General features: G+C 45.8%; 6 non-coding genes across 6 annotated transcripts; all 6 read left to right on the top strand.

Moving 5' to 3' along the window:
- Window positions 1-1,374: 1,374 nt before the first annotated feature.
- Window positions 1,375-1,565, top strand: LOC130309217 (U2 spliceosomal RNA). The gene has a single exon (XR_008857916.1). It is a non-coding gene; the product is annotated as a U2 spliceosomal RNA (small nuclear RNA).
- Window positions 1,566-3,654: 2,089 nt separating this feature from the next.
- On the top strand, window positions 3,655-3,845 carry LOC130309200 (U2 spliceosomal RNA). The gene has a single exon (XR_008857899.1). It is a non-coding gene; the product is annotated as a U2 spliceosomal RNA (small nuclear RNA).
- A 2,087-nt stretch (window positions 3,846-5,932) lies between these two features.
- On the top strand, window positions 5,933-6,123 carry LOC130309216 (U2 spliceosomal RNA). The gene has a single exon (XR_008857915.1). It is a non-coding gene; the product is annotated as a U2 spliceosomal RNA (small nuclear RNA).
- Window positions 6,124-8,212: 2,089 nt separating this feature from the next.
- On the top strand, window positions 8,213-8,403 carry LOC130309199 (U2 spliceosomal RNA). Its single transcript, XR_008857898.1, has one exon. It is a non-coding gene; the product is annotated as a U2 spliceosomal RNA (small nuclear RNA).
- A 2,107-nt stretch (window positions 8,404-10,510) lies between these two features.
- LOC130309198 (U2 spliceosomal RNA) lies at window positions 10,511-10,701 on the top strand. The gene has a single exon (XR_008857897.1). It is a non-coding gene; the product is annotated as a U2 spliceosomal RNA (small nuclear RNA).
- A 2,093-nt stretch (window positions 10,702-12,794) lies between these two features.
- On the top strand, window positions 12,795-12,985 carry LOC130309197 (U2 spliceosomal RNA). The gene has a single exon (XR_008857896.1). It is a non-coding gene; the product is annotated as a U2 spliceosomal RNA (small nuclear RNA).
- The last annotated feature ends 988 nt before the right edge of the window (window positions 12,986-13,973 follow it).

Genomic DNA, 13,973 nt, shown 5'->3' with positions numbered 1-13,973 from the left:
TCTATACTTTAGACTGTATCTAAACCTGCTCCAACATGGACTGACATTCTGGCCTACTTTCAGCCGATGCGACTTGTCTGTCGCTGAACAGTCGCTTTTTATGTATTCAGCACCTATGTATAATGTTGTAAAAATGCTCTAGAAGCTAAAGTCGCAGAAATGTCACACATATTTGGCCTGCAACTTTCTGTGCGACAAATTCAGACAGGAAAAATCAGTATAAATCCTTAGAAAATTATCCCCCAGTGTCTCCATCTGCTGGCGGTATTGAATAAGCATTGCTGCACTGATGGGGTATGCATTAGACGAAAAAAAGAAGAAAAAGAAGAATAATACGCCCAGAAAAGAGGCGAAAAGGAGAAAAACGTAAAAAAACGTGAAAAAAAAGTAAGAGGAAGAGAAGGGAAAAAAAGGTGGAAATGGGTTTAAAAGTGATTTCGGCGGAGAAATATATATATATATATATATATATATATATATATATATATATATATATATATATACGCGCACACACACACATATATAAACGTATTCTCCGTTGAGATATTGCAGCCGCTGCTGTGTCCAGGCCCAGGAGCCTTAGCACTGTGCTGTGATGTCACTCAATACCACTGACATCACTAGGTGTAAACAACATCTCTCCTTTGCTGTGTATGTGACTATGGAGCTGTTTGGTGATGTCGTCTATTATGGCCTTCATAGAAGCAACAGGAGATTGTTGCATCCATCTAGAACCCTCAGAACTACAGTGCTATGATGTCACTCACTTCCACAGGCCTTGCAGAGTGTAAACAACAACAACCCAGCTTTGTTGTGTATGTAACCATAGGGATTTGTGATGTCACCTAGAACCTTCACAGCAGCGACAGCTTTATGAGGAGCATCAGCACTGCTCTGCCTGAGCAGAACCATCACCGCCATAGGTTGTCAAATAACCCGGGTTTAACCCACACAGGTAAGTCCAATGGGGTGCAGGCATGTCCTCTATGCTTACAGCTTCCCGTGGGTGTTGGTTTGATACCGTTTGGGGACAGCCAAGGAGGCATCTGCAGGCAACAAAGGTAGGTGTGTGCTTGTGTGTGTGTTTCCTATGCAGATCCTAAGCCCAGTGTCACATGCAAGTAGGAGGAGTAAGAAGGGTTCCTGGCAAATCCGGGTTATGGATTGCATTTAAAAAGGCCCCGTGGGAGTGCAATGGGTCCCTGTCTTGCTGCTTAGCAATAATGGTATGGGTTTAGGTTCTGCTGTGTGTACTGGTGGTTGACTGCCCCCCAGCCCAGAGTGTGCATGGAAAATTGTCTGGCAGCCTCCCTGACAGCAAGCAGTGATAGTGCCCATGAAGGGCACCTTGTTGGGCCCGCCCCTTTCACGGTTATCGCTTCTCGGCCTTTTGGCTAAGATCAAGTGTAGTATCTGTTCTTATCAGTTTAATATCTGATACGTCCCCTATCTGGGGACCATATATTAAATGGATTTTTGAGAACGGGGGCCGATTTCGAAGCTTGCTTCCGTCGCCCTATGCATTGATCCGATATGGCAGTATCTTCGGGTACAGTGCACCACCCCCTTACAGGGTTAAAAAGAAAGATTCCTACTTTCATTGCTACCTGCTTGCTGGCTAGCCAGCTAGCCAGCCCTGTGGGCCTTGCTGCTGCTGCAGCCAAAAAACAAAAGGTGGTGCTGCTGCTGCTTCTGCTGCTTCTGCTTCTGCTTGTGTCTGGCCGCTGTTGGAGCGTCCAGGCACAGGACTTCTGCTGCTGCTGACTAAATGGCCTCCTTAATTGGATCATTTGAGTAGCCAGCACACCTGTGCAGGTAGGGCATGACATGATAGGCAGCTGCCTTGATAGCGGGTGGGTGCTGAATGTTCCTAATTGACAAAATAAGATTAATGCTTATGAAGAAATATAAAATCTCATCCCTTCCCCAATATCGCGCCACACCCCTACCCCTTAATTCCCTGGTTGAACTTGATGGACATATGTCTTTTTTCGACCGTACTAACTATGTAACTATGTAACATAACATGGGGGGGGGGGGTCTCCTGGCTGTTCACACAGGTGTGTCATTGCTGTACATTGACCATGCATTGCTTCTGTGGTATTGCAAAGGCAAAGACAAATGCTTCCAGCCATCCATTGCACTAATGGATTGGTCATCAGCTGGCTGTCTATGTCCCGCATCAATATAGACCAAAGTACAGAGGGTTAGGCTATGCTATTGTGCACCTACCTGATGCATCAGAAGGTGCGAGGCCCTTGCTAAATTCTGTGCACAGACTTTGAGATCTATACTTTAGACTGTATCTAAACCTGCTCCAACATGGACTGACATTCTGGCCTACTTTCAGCCGATGCGACTTGTCTGTCGCTGAACAGTCGCTTTTTATGTATTCAGCACCTATGTATAATGTTGTAAAAATGCTCTAGAAGCTAAAGTCGCAGAAATGTCACACATATTTGGCCTGCAACTTTCTGTGCGACAAATTCAGACAGGAAAAATCAGTATAAATCCTTAGAAAATTATCCCCCAGTGTCTCCATCTGCTGGCGGTATTGAATAAGCATTGCTGCACTGATGGGGTATGCATTAGACGAAAAAAAAGAAGAAAAAGAAGAATAATACGCCCAGAAAAGAGGCGAAAAGGAGAAAAACGTAAAAAAACGTGAAAAAAAAGTAAGAGGAAGAGAAGGGAAAAAAAGGTGGAAATGGGTTTAAAAGTGATTTCGGCGGAGAAATATATATATATATATATATATATATATATATATATATATATATACGCGCACACACACACATATATATAAACGTATTCTCCGTTGAGATATTGCAGCCGCTGCTGTGTCCAGGCCCAGGAGCCTTAGCACTGTGCTGTGATGTCACTCAATACCACTGACATCACTAGGTGTAAACAACATCTCTCCTTTGCTGTGTATGTGACTATGGAGCTGTTTGGTGATGTCGTCTATTATGGCCTTCATAGAAGCAACAGGAGATTGTTGCATCCATCTAGAACCCTCAGAACTACAGTGCTATGATGTCACTCACTTCCACAGGCCTTGCAGAGTGTAAACAACAACAACCCAGCTTTGTTGTGTATGTAACCATAGGGATTTGTGATGTCACCTAGAACCTTCACAGCAGCGACAGCTTTATGAGGAGCATCAGCACTGCTCTGCCTGAGCAGAACCATCACCGCCATAGGTTGTCAAATAACCCGGGTTTAACCCACACAGGTAAGTCCAATGGGGTGCAGGCATGTCCTCTATGCTTACAGCTTCCCGTGGGTGTTGGTTTGATACCGTTTGGGGACAGCCAAGGAGGCATCTGCAGGCAACAAAGGTAGGTGTGTGCTTGTGTGTGTGTTTCCTATGCAGATCCTAAGCCCAGTGTCACATGCAAGTAGGAGGAGTAAGAAGGGTTCCTGGCAAATCCGGGTTATGGATTGCATTTAAAAAGGCCCCGTGGGAGTGCAATGGGCCCCTGTCTTGCTGCTTAGCAATAATGGTATGGGTTTAGGTTCTGCTGTGTGTACTGGTGGTTGACTGCCCCCCAGCCCAGAGTGTGCATGGAAAATTGTCTGGCAGCCTCCCTGACAGCAAGCAGTGATAGTGCCCATGAAGGGCACCTTGTTGGGCCCGCCCCTTTCACGGTTATCGCTTCTCGGCCTTTTGGCTAAGATCAAGTGTAGTATCTGTTCTTATCAGTTTAATATCTGATACGTCCCCTATCTGGGGACCATATATTAAATGGATTTTTGAGAACGGGGGCCGATTTCGAAGCTTGCTTCCGTCGCCCTATGCATTGACCCGATATGGCAGTATCTTCGGGTACAGTGCACCACCCCCTTACAGGGTTAAAAAGAAAGATTCCTACTTTCATTGCTACCTGCTTGCTGGCTAGCCAGCTAGCCAGCCCTGTGGGCCTTGCTGCTGCTGCAGCCAAAAAACAAAAGGTGGTGCTGCTGCTGCTTCTGCTGCTTCTGCTTCTGCTTGTGTCTGGCCGCTGTTGGAGCGTCCAGGCACAGGACTTCTGCTGCTGCTGACTAAATGGCCTCCTTAATTGGATCATTTGAGTAGCCAGCACACCTGTGCAGGTAGGGCATGACATGATAGGCAGCTGCCTTGATAGCGGGTGGGTGCTGAATGTTCCTAATTGACAAAATAAGATTAATGCTTATGAAGAAATATAAAATCTCATCCCTTCCCCAATATCGCGCCACACCCCTACCCCTTAATTCCCTGGTTGAACTTGATGGACATATGTCTTTTTTCGACCGTACTAACTATGTTACTATGTAACATAACGTGGGGGGGGGGGTCTCCTGGCTGTTCACACAGGTGTGTCATTGCTGTACATTGACCATGCATTGCTTCTGTGGTATTGCAAAGGCAAAGACAAATGCTTCCAGCCATCCATTGCACTAATGGATTGGTCATCAGCTGGCTGTCTATGTCCCGCATCAATATAGACCAAAGTACAGAGGGTTAGGCTATGCTATTGTGCACCTACCTGATGCATCAGAAGGTGCGAGGCCCTTGCTAAATTCTGTGCACAGACTTTGAGATCTATACTTTAGACTGTATCTAAACCTGCTCCAACATGGACTGACATTCTGGCCTACTTTCAGCCGATGCGACTTGTCTGTCGCTGAACAGTCGCTTTTTATGTATTCAGCACCTATGTATAATGTTGTAAAAATGCTCTAGAAGCTAAAGTCGCAGAAATGTCACACATATTTGGCCTGCAACTTTCTGTGCGACAAATTCAGACAGGAAAAATCAGTATAAATCCTTAGAAAATTATCCCCCAGTGTCTCCATCTGCTGGCGGTATTGAATAAGCATTGCTGCACTGATGGGGTATGCATTAGACGAAAAAAAGAAGAAAAAGAAGAATAATACGCCCAGAAAAGAGGCGAAAAGGAGAAAAACGTAAAAAAACGTGAAAAAAAAGTAAGAGGAAGAGAAGGGAAAAAAAGGTGGAAATGGGTTTAAAAGTGATTTCGGCGGAGAAATATATATATATATATATATATATATATATATATATATATATATATACGCGCACACACACACATATATAAACGTATTCTCCGTTGAGATATTGCAGCCGCTGCTGTGTCCAGGCCCAGGAGCCTTAGCACTGTGCTGTGATGTCACTCAATACCACTGACATCACTAGGTGTAAACAACATCTCTCCTTTGCTGTGTATGTGACTATGGAGCTGTTTGGTGATGTCGTCTATTATGGCCTTCATAGAAGCAACAGGAGATTGTTGCATCCATCTAGAACCCTCAGAACTACAGTGCTATGATGTCACTCACTTCCACAGGCCTTGCAGAGTGTAAACAACAACAACCCAGCTTTGTTGTGTATGTAACCATAGGGATTTGTGATGTCACCTAGAACCTTCACAGCAGCGACAGCTTTATGAGGAGCATCAGCACTGCTCTGCCTGAGCAGAACCATCACCGCCATAGGTTGTCAAATAACCCGGGTTTAACCCACACAGGTAAGTCCAATGGGGTGCAGGCATGTCCTCTATGCTTACAGCTTCCCGTGGGTGTTGGTTTGATACCGTTTGGGGACAGCCAAGGAGGCATCTGCAGGCAACAAAGGTAGGTGTGTGCTTGTGTGTGTGTTTCCTATGCAGATCCTAAGCCCAGTGTCACATGCAAGTAGGAGGAGTAAGAAGGGTTCCTGGCAAATCCGGGTTATGGATTGCATTTAAAAAGGCCCCGTGGGAGTGCAATGGGTCCCTGTCTTGCTGCTTAGCAATAATGGTATGGGTTTAGGTTCTGCTGTGTGTACTGGTGGTTGACTGCCCCCCAGCCCAGAGTGTGCATGGAAAATTGTCTGGCAGCCTCCCTGACAGCAAGCAGTGATAGTGCCCATGAAGGGCACCTTGTTGGGCCCGCCCCTTTCACGGTTATCGCTTCTCGGCCTTTTGGCTAAGATCAAGTGTAGTATCTGTTCTTATCAGTTTAATATCTGATACGTCCCCTATCTGGGGACCATATATTAAATGGATTTTTGAGAACGGGGGCCGATTTCGAAGCTTGCTTCCGTCGCCCTATGCATTGATCCGATATGGCAGTATCTTCGGGTACAGTGCACCACCCCCTTACAGGGTTAAAAAGAAAGATTCCTACTTTCATTGCTACCTGCTTGCTGGCTAGCCAGCTAGCCAGCCCTGTGGGCCTTGCTGCTGCTGCAGCCAAAAAACAAAAGGTGGTGCTGCTGCTGCTTCTGCTGCTTCTGCTTCTGCTTGTGTCTGGCCGCTGTTGGAGCGTCCAGGCACAGGACTTCTGCTGCTGCTGACTAAATGGCCTCCTTAATTGGATCATTTGAGTAGCCAGCACACCTGTGCAGGTAGGGCATGACATGATAGGCAGCTGCCTTGATAGCGGGTGGGTGCTGAATGTTCCTAATTGACAAAATAAGATTAATGCTTATGAAGAAATATAAAATCTCATCCCTTCCCCAATATCGCGCCACACCCCTACCCCTTAATTCCCTGGTTGAACTTGATGGACATATGTCTTTTTTCGACCGTACTAACTATGTAACTATGTAACATAACATGGGGGGGGGGGGGTCTCCTGGCTGTTCACACAGGTGTGTCATTGCTGTACATTGACCATGCATTGCTTCTGTGGTATTGCAAAGGCAAAGACAAATGCTTCCAGCCATCCATTGCACTAATGGATTGGTCATCAGCTGGCTGTCTATGTCCCGCATCAATATAGACCAAAGTACAGAGGGTTAGGCTATGCTATTGTGCACCTACCTGATGCATCAGAAGGTGCGAGGCCCTTGCTAAACTTCTGTGCACAGACTTTGAGATCTATACTTTAGACTGTATCTAAACCTGCTCCAACATGGACTGACATTCTGGCCTACTTTCAGCCGATGCGACTTGTCTGTCGCTGAACAGTCGCTTTTTATGTATTCAGCACCTATGTATAATGTTGTAAAAATGCTCTAGAAGCTAAAGTCGCAGAAATGTCACACATATTTGGCCTGCAACTTTCTGTGCGACAAATTCAGACAGGAAAAATCAGTATAAATCCTTAGAAAATTATCCCCCAGTGTCTCCATCTGCTGGCGGTATTGAATAAGCATTGCTGCACTGATGGGGTATGCATTAGACGAAAAAAAAGAAGAAAAAGAAGAATAATACGCCCAGAAAAGAGGCGAAAAGGAGAAAAACGTAAAAAAACGTGAAAAAAAAGTAAGAGGAAGAGAAGGGAAAAAAAGGTGGAAATGGGTTTAAAAGTGATTTCGGCGGAGAAATATATATATATATATATATATATATATATATATATATATATACGCGCACACACACACATATATATAAACGTATTCTCCGTTGAGATATTGCAGCCGCTGCTGTGTCCAGGCCCAGGAGCCTTAGCACTGTGCTGTGATGTCACTCAATACCACTGACATCACTAGGTGTAAACAACATCTCTCCTTTGCTGTGTATGTGACTATGGAGCTGTTTGGTGATGTCGTCTATTATGGCCTTCATAGAAGCAACAGGAGATTGTTGCATCCATCTAGAACCCTCAGAACTACAGTGCTATGATGTCACTCACTTCCACAGGCCTTGCAGAGTGTAAACAACAACAACCCAGCTTTGTTGTGTATGTAACCATAGGGATTTGTGATGTCACCTAGAACCTTCACAGCAGCGACAGCTTTATGAGGAGCATCAGCACTGCTCTGCCTGAGCAGAACCATCACCGCCATAGGTTGTCAAATAACCCGGGTTTAACCCACACAGGTAAGTCCAATGGGGTGCAGGCATGTCCTCTATGCTTACAGCTTCCCGTGGGTGTTGGTTTGATACCGTTTGGGGACAGCCAAGGAGGCATCTGCAGGCAACAAAGGTAGGTGTGTGCTTGTGTGTGTGTTTCCTATGCAGATCCTAAGCCCAGTGTCACATGCAAGTAGGAGGAGTAAGAAGGGTTCCTGGCAAATCCGGGTTATGGATTGCATTTAAAAAGGCCCCGTGGGAGTGCAATGGGCCCCTGTCTTGCTGCTTAGCAATAATGGTATGGGTTTAGGTTCTGCTGTGTGTACTGGTGGTTGACTGCCCCCCAGCCCAGAGTGTGCATGGAAAATTGTCTGGCAGCCTCCCTGACAGCAAGCAGTGATAGTGCCCATGAAGGGCACCTTGTTGGGCCCGCCCCTTTCACGGTTATCGCTTCTCGGCCTTTTGGCTAAGATCAAGTGTAGTATCTGTTCTTATCAGTTTAATATCTGATACGTCCCCTATCTGGGGACCATATATTAAATGGATTTTTGAGAACGGGGGCCGATTTCGAAGCTTGCTTCCGTCGCCCTATGCATTGACCCGATATGGCAGTATCTTCGGGTACAGTGCACCACCCCCTTACAGGGTTAAAAAGAAAGATTCCTACTTTCATTGCTACCTGCTTGCTGGCTAGCCAGCTAGCCAGCCCTGTGGGCCTTGCTGCTGCTGCAGCCAAAAAACAAAAGGTGGTGCTGCTGCTGCTTCTGCTTCTGCTTGTGTCTGGCTGCTGTTGGAGCGTCCAGGCACAGGACTTCTGCTGCTGCTGACTAAATGGCCTCCTTAATTGGATCATTTGAGTAGCCAGCACACCTGTGCAGGTAGGGCATGACATGATAGGCAGCTGCCTTGATAGCGGGTGGGTGCTGAATGTTCCTAATTGACAAAATAAGATTAATGCTTATGAAGAAATATAAAATCTCATCCCTTCCCCAATATCGCGCCACACCCCTACCCCTTAATTCCCTGGTTGAACTTGATGGACATATGTCTTTTTTCGACCGTACTAACTATGTAACTATGTAACATAACATGGGGGGGGGGGGGGGTCTCCTGGCTGTTCACACAGGTGTGTCATTGCTGTACATTGACCATGCATTGCTTCTGTGGTATTGCAAAGGCAAAGACAAATGCTTCCAGCCATCCATTGCACTAATGGATTGGTCATCAGCTGGCTGTCTATGTCCCGCATCAATATAGACCAAAGTACAGAGGGTTAGGCTATGCTATTGTGCACCTACCTGATGCATCAGAAGGTGCGAGGCCCTTGCTAAATTCTGTGCACAGACTTTGAGATCTATACTTTAGACTGTATCTAAACCTGCTCCAACATGGACTGACATTCTGGCCTACTTTCAGCCGATGCGACTTGTCTGTCGCTGAACAGTCGCTTTTTATGTATTCAGCACCTATGTATAATGTTGTAAAAATGCTCTAGAAGCTAAAGTCGCAGAAATGTCACACATATTTGGCCTGCAACTTTCTGTGCGACAAATTCAGACAGGAAAAATCAGTATAAATCCTTAGAAAATTATCCCCCAGTGTCTCCATCTGCTGGCGGTATTGAATAAGCATTGCTGCACTGATGGGGTATGCATTAGACGAAAAAAAAGAAGAAAAAGAAGAATAATACGCCCAGAAAAGAGGCGAAAAGGAGAAAAACGTAAAAAAACGTGAAAAAAAAGTAAGAGGAAGAGAAGGGAAAAAAAGGTGGAAATGGGTTTAAAAGTGATTTCGGCGGAGAAATATATATATATATATATATATATATATATATATATATATATATATATATATATATATATATAGATATACGCGCACACACACACATATATATAAACGTATTCTCCGTTGAGATATTGCAGCCGCTGCTGTGTCCAGGCCCAGGAGCCTTAGCACTGTGCTGTGATGTCACTCAATACCACTGACATCACTAGGTGTAAACAACATCTCTCCTTTGCTGTGTATGTGACTATGGAGCTGTTTGGTGATGTCGTCTATTATGGCCTTCATAGAAGCAACAGGAGATTGTTGCATCCATCTAGAACCCTCAGAACTACAGTGCTATGATGTCACTCACTTCCACAGGCCTTGCAGAGTGTAAACAACAACAACCCAGCTTTGTTGTGTATGTAACCATAGGGATTTGTGATGTCACCTAGAACCTTCACAGCAGCGACAGCTTTATGAGGAGCATCAGCACTGCTCTGCCTGAGCAGAACCATCACCGCCATAGGTTGTCAAATAACCCGGGTTTAACCCACACAGGTAAGTCCAATGGGGTGCAGGCATGTCCTCTATGCTTACAGCTTCCCGTGGGTGTTGGTTTGATACCGTTTGGGGACAGCCAAGGAGGCATCTGCAGGCAACAAAGGTAGGTGTGTGCTTGTGTGTGTGTTTCCTATGCAGATCCTAAGCCCAGTGTCACATGCAAGTAGGAGGAGTAAGAAGGGTTCCTGGCAAATCCGGGTTATGGATTGCATTTAAAAAGGCCCCGTGGGAGTGCAATGGGCCCCTGTCTTGCTGCTTAGCAATAATGGTATGGGTTTAGGTTCTGCTGTGTGTACTGGTGGTTGACTGCCCCCCAGCCCAGAGTGTGCATGGAAAATTGTCTGGCAGCCTCCCTGACAGCAAGCAGTGATAGTGCCCATGAAGGGCACCTTGTTGGGCCCGCCCCTTTCACGGTTATCGCTTCTCGGCCTTTTGGCTAAGATCAAGTGTAGTATCTGTTCTTATCAGTTTAATATCTGATACGTCCCCTATCTGGGGACCATATATTAAATGGATTTTTGAGAACGGGGGCCGATTTCGAAGCTTGCTTCCGTCGCCCTATGCATTGACCCGATATGGCAGTATCTTCGGGTACAGTGCACCACCCCCTTACAGGGTTAAAAAGAAAGATTCCTACTTTCATTGCTACCTGCTTGCTGGCTAGCCAGCTAGCCAGCCCTGTGGGCCTTGCTGCTGCTGCAGCCAAAAAACAAAAGGTGGTGCTGCTGCTGCTTCTGCTGCTTCTGCTTCTGCTTGTGTCTGGCCGCTGTTGGAGCGTCCAGGCACAGGACTTCTGCTGCTGCTGACTAAATGGCCTCCTTAATTGGATCATTTGAGTAGCCAGCACACCTGTGCAGGTAGGGCATGACATGATAGGCAGCTGCCTTGATAGCGGGTGGGTGCTGAATGTTCCTAATTGACAAAATAAGATTAATGCTTATGAAGAAATATAAAATCTCATCCCTTCCCCAATATCGCGCCACACCCCTACCCCTTAATTCCCTGGTTGAACTTGATGGACATATGTCTTTTTTCGACCGTACTAACTATGTAACTATGTAACATAACATGGGGGGGGGGGGTCTCCTGGCTGTTCACACAGGTGTGTCATTGCTGTACATTGACCATGCATTGCTTCTGTGGTATTGCAAAGGCAAAGACAAATGCTTCCAGCCATCCATTGCACTAATGGATTGGTCATCAGCTGGCTGTCTATGTCCCGCATCAATATAGACCAAAGTACAGAGGGTTAGGCTATGCTATTGTGCACCTACCTGATGCATCAGAAGGTGCGAGGCCCTTGCTAAATTCTGTGCACAGACTTTGAGATCTATACTTTAGACTGTATCTAAACCTGCTCCAACATGGACTGACATTCTGGCCTACTTTCAGCCGATGCGACTTGTCTGTCGCTGAACAGTCGCTTTTTATGTATTCAGCACCTATGTATAATGTTGTAAAAATGCTCTAGAAGCTAAAGTCGCAGAAATGTCACACATATTTGGCCTGCAACTTTCTGTGCGACAAATTCAGACAGGAAAAATCAGTATAAATCCTTAGAAAATTATCCCCCAGTGTCTCCATCTGCTGGCGGTATTGAATAAGCATTGCTGCACTGATGGGGTATGCATTAGACGAAAAAAAAGAAGAAAAAGAAGAATAATACGCCCAGAAAAGAGGCGAAAAGGAGAAAAACGTAAAAAAACGTGAAAAAAAAGTAAGAGGAAGAGAAGGGAAAAAAAGGTGGAAATGGGTTTAAAAGTGATTTCGGCGGATAAATATATATATATATATATATATATATATATATATATATATATATATATACGCGCACACACACACATATATATAAACGTATTCTCCGTTGAGATATTGCAGCCGCTGCTGTGTCCAGGCCCAGGAGCCTTAGCACTGTGCTGTGATGTCACTCAATACCACTGACATCACTAGGTGTAAACAACATCTCTCCTTTGCTGTGTATGTGACTATGGAGCTGTTTGGTGATGTCGTCTATTATGGCCTTCATAGAAGCAACAGGAGATTGTTGCATCCATCTAGAACCCTCAGAACTACAGTGCTATGATGTCACTCACTTCCACAGGCCTTGCAGAGTGTAAACAACAACAACCCAGCTTTGTTGTGTATGTAACCATAGGGATTTGTGATGTCACCTAGAACCTTCACAGCAGCGACAGCTTTATGAGGAGCATCAGCACTGCTCTGCCTGAGCAGAACCATCACCGCCATAGGTTGTCAAATAACCCGGGTTTAACCCACACAGGTAAGTCCAATGGGGTGCAGGCATGTCCTCTATGCTTACAGCTTCCCGTGGGTGTTGGTTTGATACCGTTTGGGGACAGCCAAGGAGGCATCTGCAGGCAACAAAGGTAGGTGTGTGCTTGTGTGTGTGTTTCCTATGCAGATCCTAAGCCCAGTGTCACATGCAAGTAGGAGGAGTAAGAAGGGTTCCTGGCAAATCCGGGTTATGGATTGCATTTAAAAAGGCCCCGTGGGAGTGCAATGGGCCCCTGTCTTGCTGCTTAGCAATAATGGTATGGGTTTAGGTTCTGCTGTGTGTACTGGTGGTTGACTGCCCCCCAGCCCAGAGTGTGCATGGAAAATTGTCTGGCAGCCTCCCTGACAGCAAGCAGTGATAGTGCCCATGAAGGGCACCTTGTTGGGCCCGCCCCTTTCACGGTTATCGCTTCTCGGCCTTTTGGCTAAGATCAAGTGTAGTATCTGTTCTTATCAGTTTAATATCTGATACGTCCCCTATCTGGGGACCATATATTAAATGGATTTTTGAGAACGGGGGCCGATTTCGAAGCTTGCTTCCGTCGCCCTATGCATTGACCCGATATGGCAGTATCTTCGGGTACAGTGCACCACCCCCTTACAGGGTTAAAAAGAAAGATTCCTACTTTCATTGCTACCTGCTTGCTGGCTAGCCAGCTAGCCAGCCCTGTGGGCCTTGCTGCTGCTGCAGCCAAAAAACAAAAGGTGGTGCTGCTGCTGCTTCTGCTGCTTCTGCTTCTGCTTGTGTCTGGCCGCTGTTGGAGCGTCCAGGCACAGGACTTCTGCTGCTGCTGACTAAATTGCCTCCTTAATTGGATCATTTGAGTAGCCAGCACACCTGTGCAGGTAGGGCATGACATGATAGGCAGCTGCCTTGATAGCGGGTGGGTGCTGAATGTTCCTAATTGACAAAATAAGATTAATGCTTATGAAGAAATATAAAATCTCATCCCTTCCCCAATATCGCGCCACACCCCTACCCCTTAATTCCCTGGTTGAACTTGATGGCCATATGTCTTTTTTCGACCGTACTAACTATGTAACTATGTAACATAACATGGGGGGGGGGGGTCTCCTGGCTGTTCACACAGGTGTGTCATTGCTGTACATTGACCATGCATTGCTTCTGTGGTATTGCAAAGGCAAAGACAAATGCTTCCAGCCATCCATTGCACTAATGGATTGGTCATCAGCTGGCTGTCTATGTCCCGCATCAATATAGACCAAAGTACAGAGGGTTAGGCTATGCTATTGTGCACCTACCTGATGCATCAGAAGGTGCGAGGCCCTTGCTAAATTCTGTGCACAGACTTTGAGATCTATACTTTAGACTGTATCTAAACCTGCTCCAACATGGACTGACATTCTGGCCTACTTTCAGCCGATGCGACTTGTCTGTCGCTGAACAGTCGCTTTTTATGTATTCAGCACCTATGTATAATGTTGTAAAAATGCTCTAGAAGCTAAAGTCGCAGAAATGTCACACATATTTGGCCTGCAACTTTCTGTGCGACAAATTCAGACAGGAAAAATCAGTATAAATCCTTAGAAAATTATCCCCCAGTGTCTCCATCTGCTGGCGGT

This window comes from Hyla sarda, unplaced genomic scaffold (genome assembly GCF_029499605.1).
Source record: "Hyla sarda isolate aHylSar1 unplaced genomic scaffold, aHylSar1.hap1 scaffold_1517, whole genome shotgun sequence".
Taxonomy (NCBI): Eukaryota; Metazoa; Chordata; class Amphibia; order Anura; family Hylidae; genus Hyla; species Hyla sarda.
This window is presented reverse-complemented; position numbering and strand designations above follow the sequence as displayed.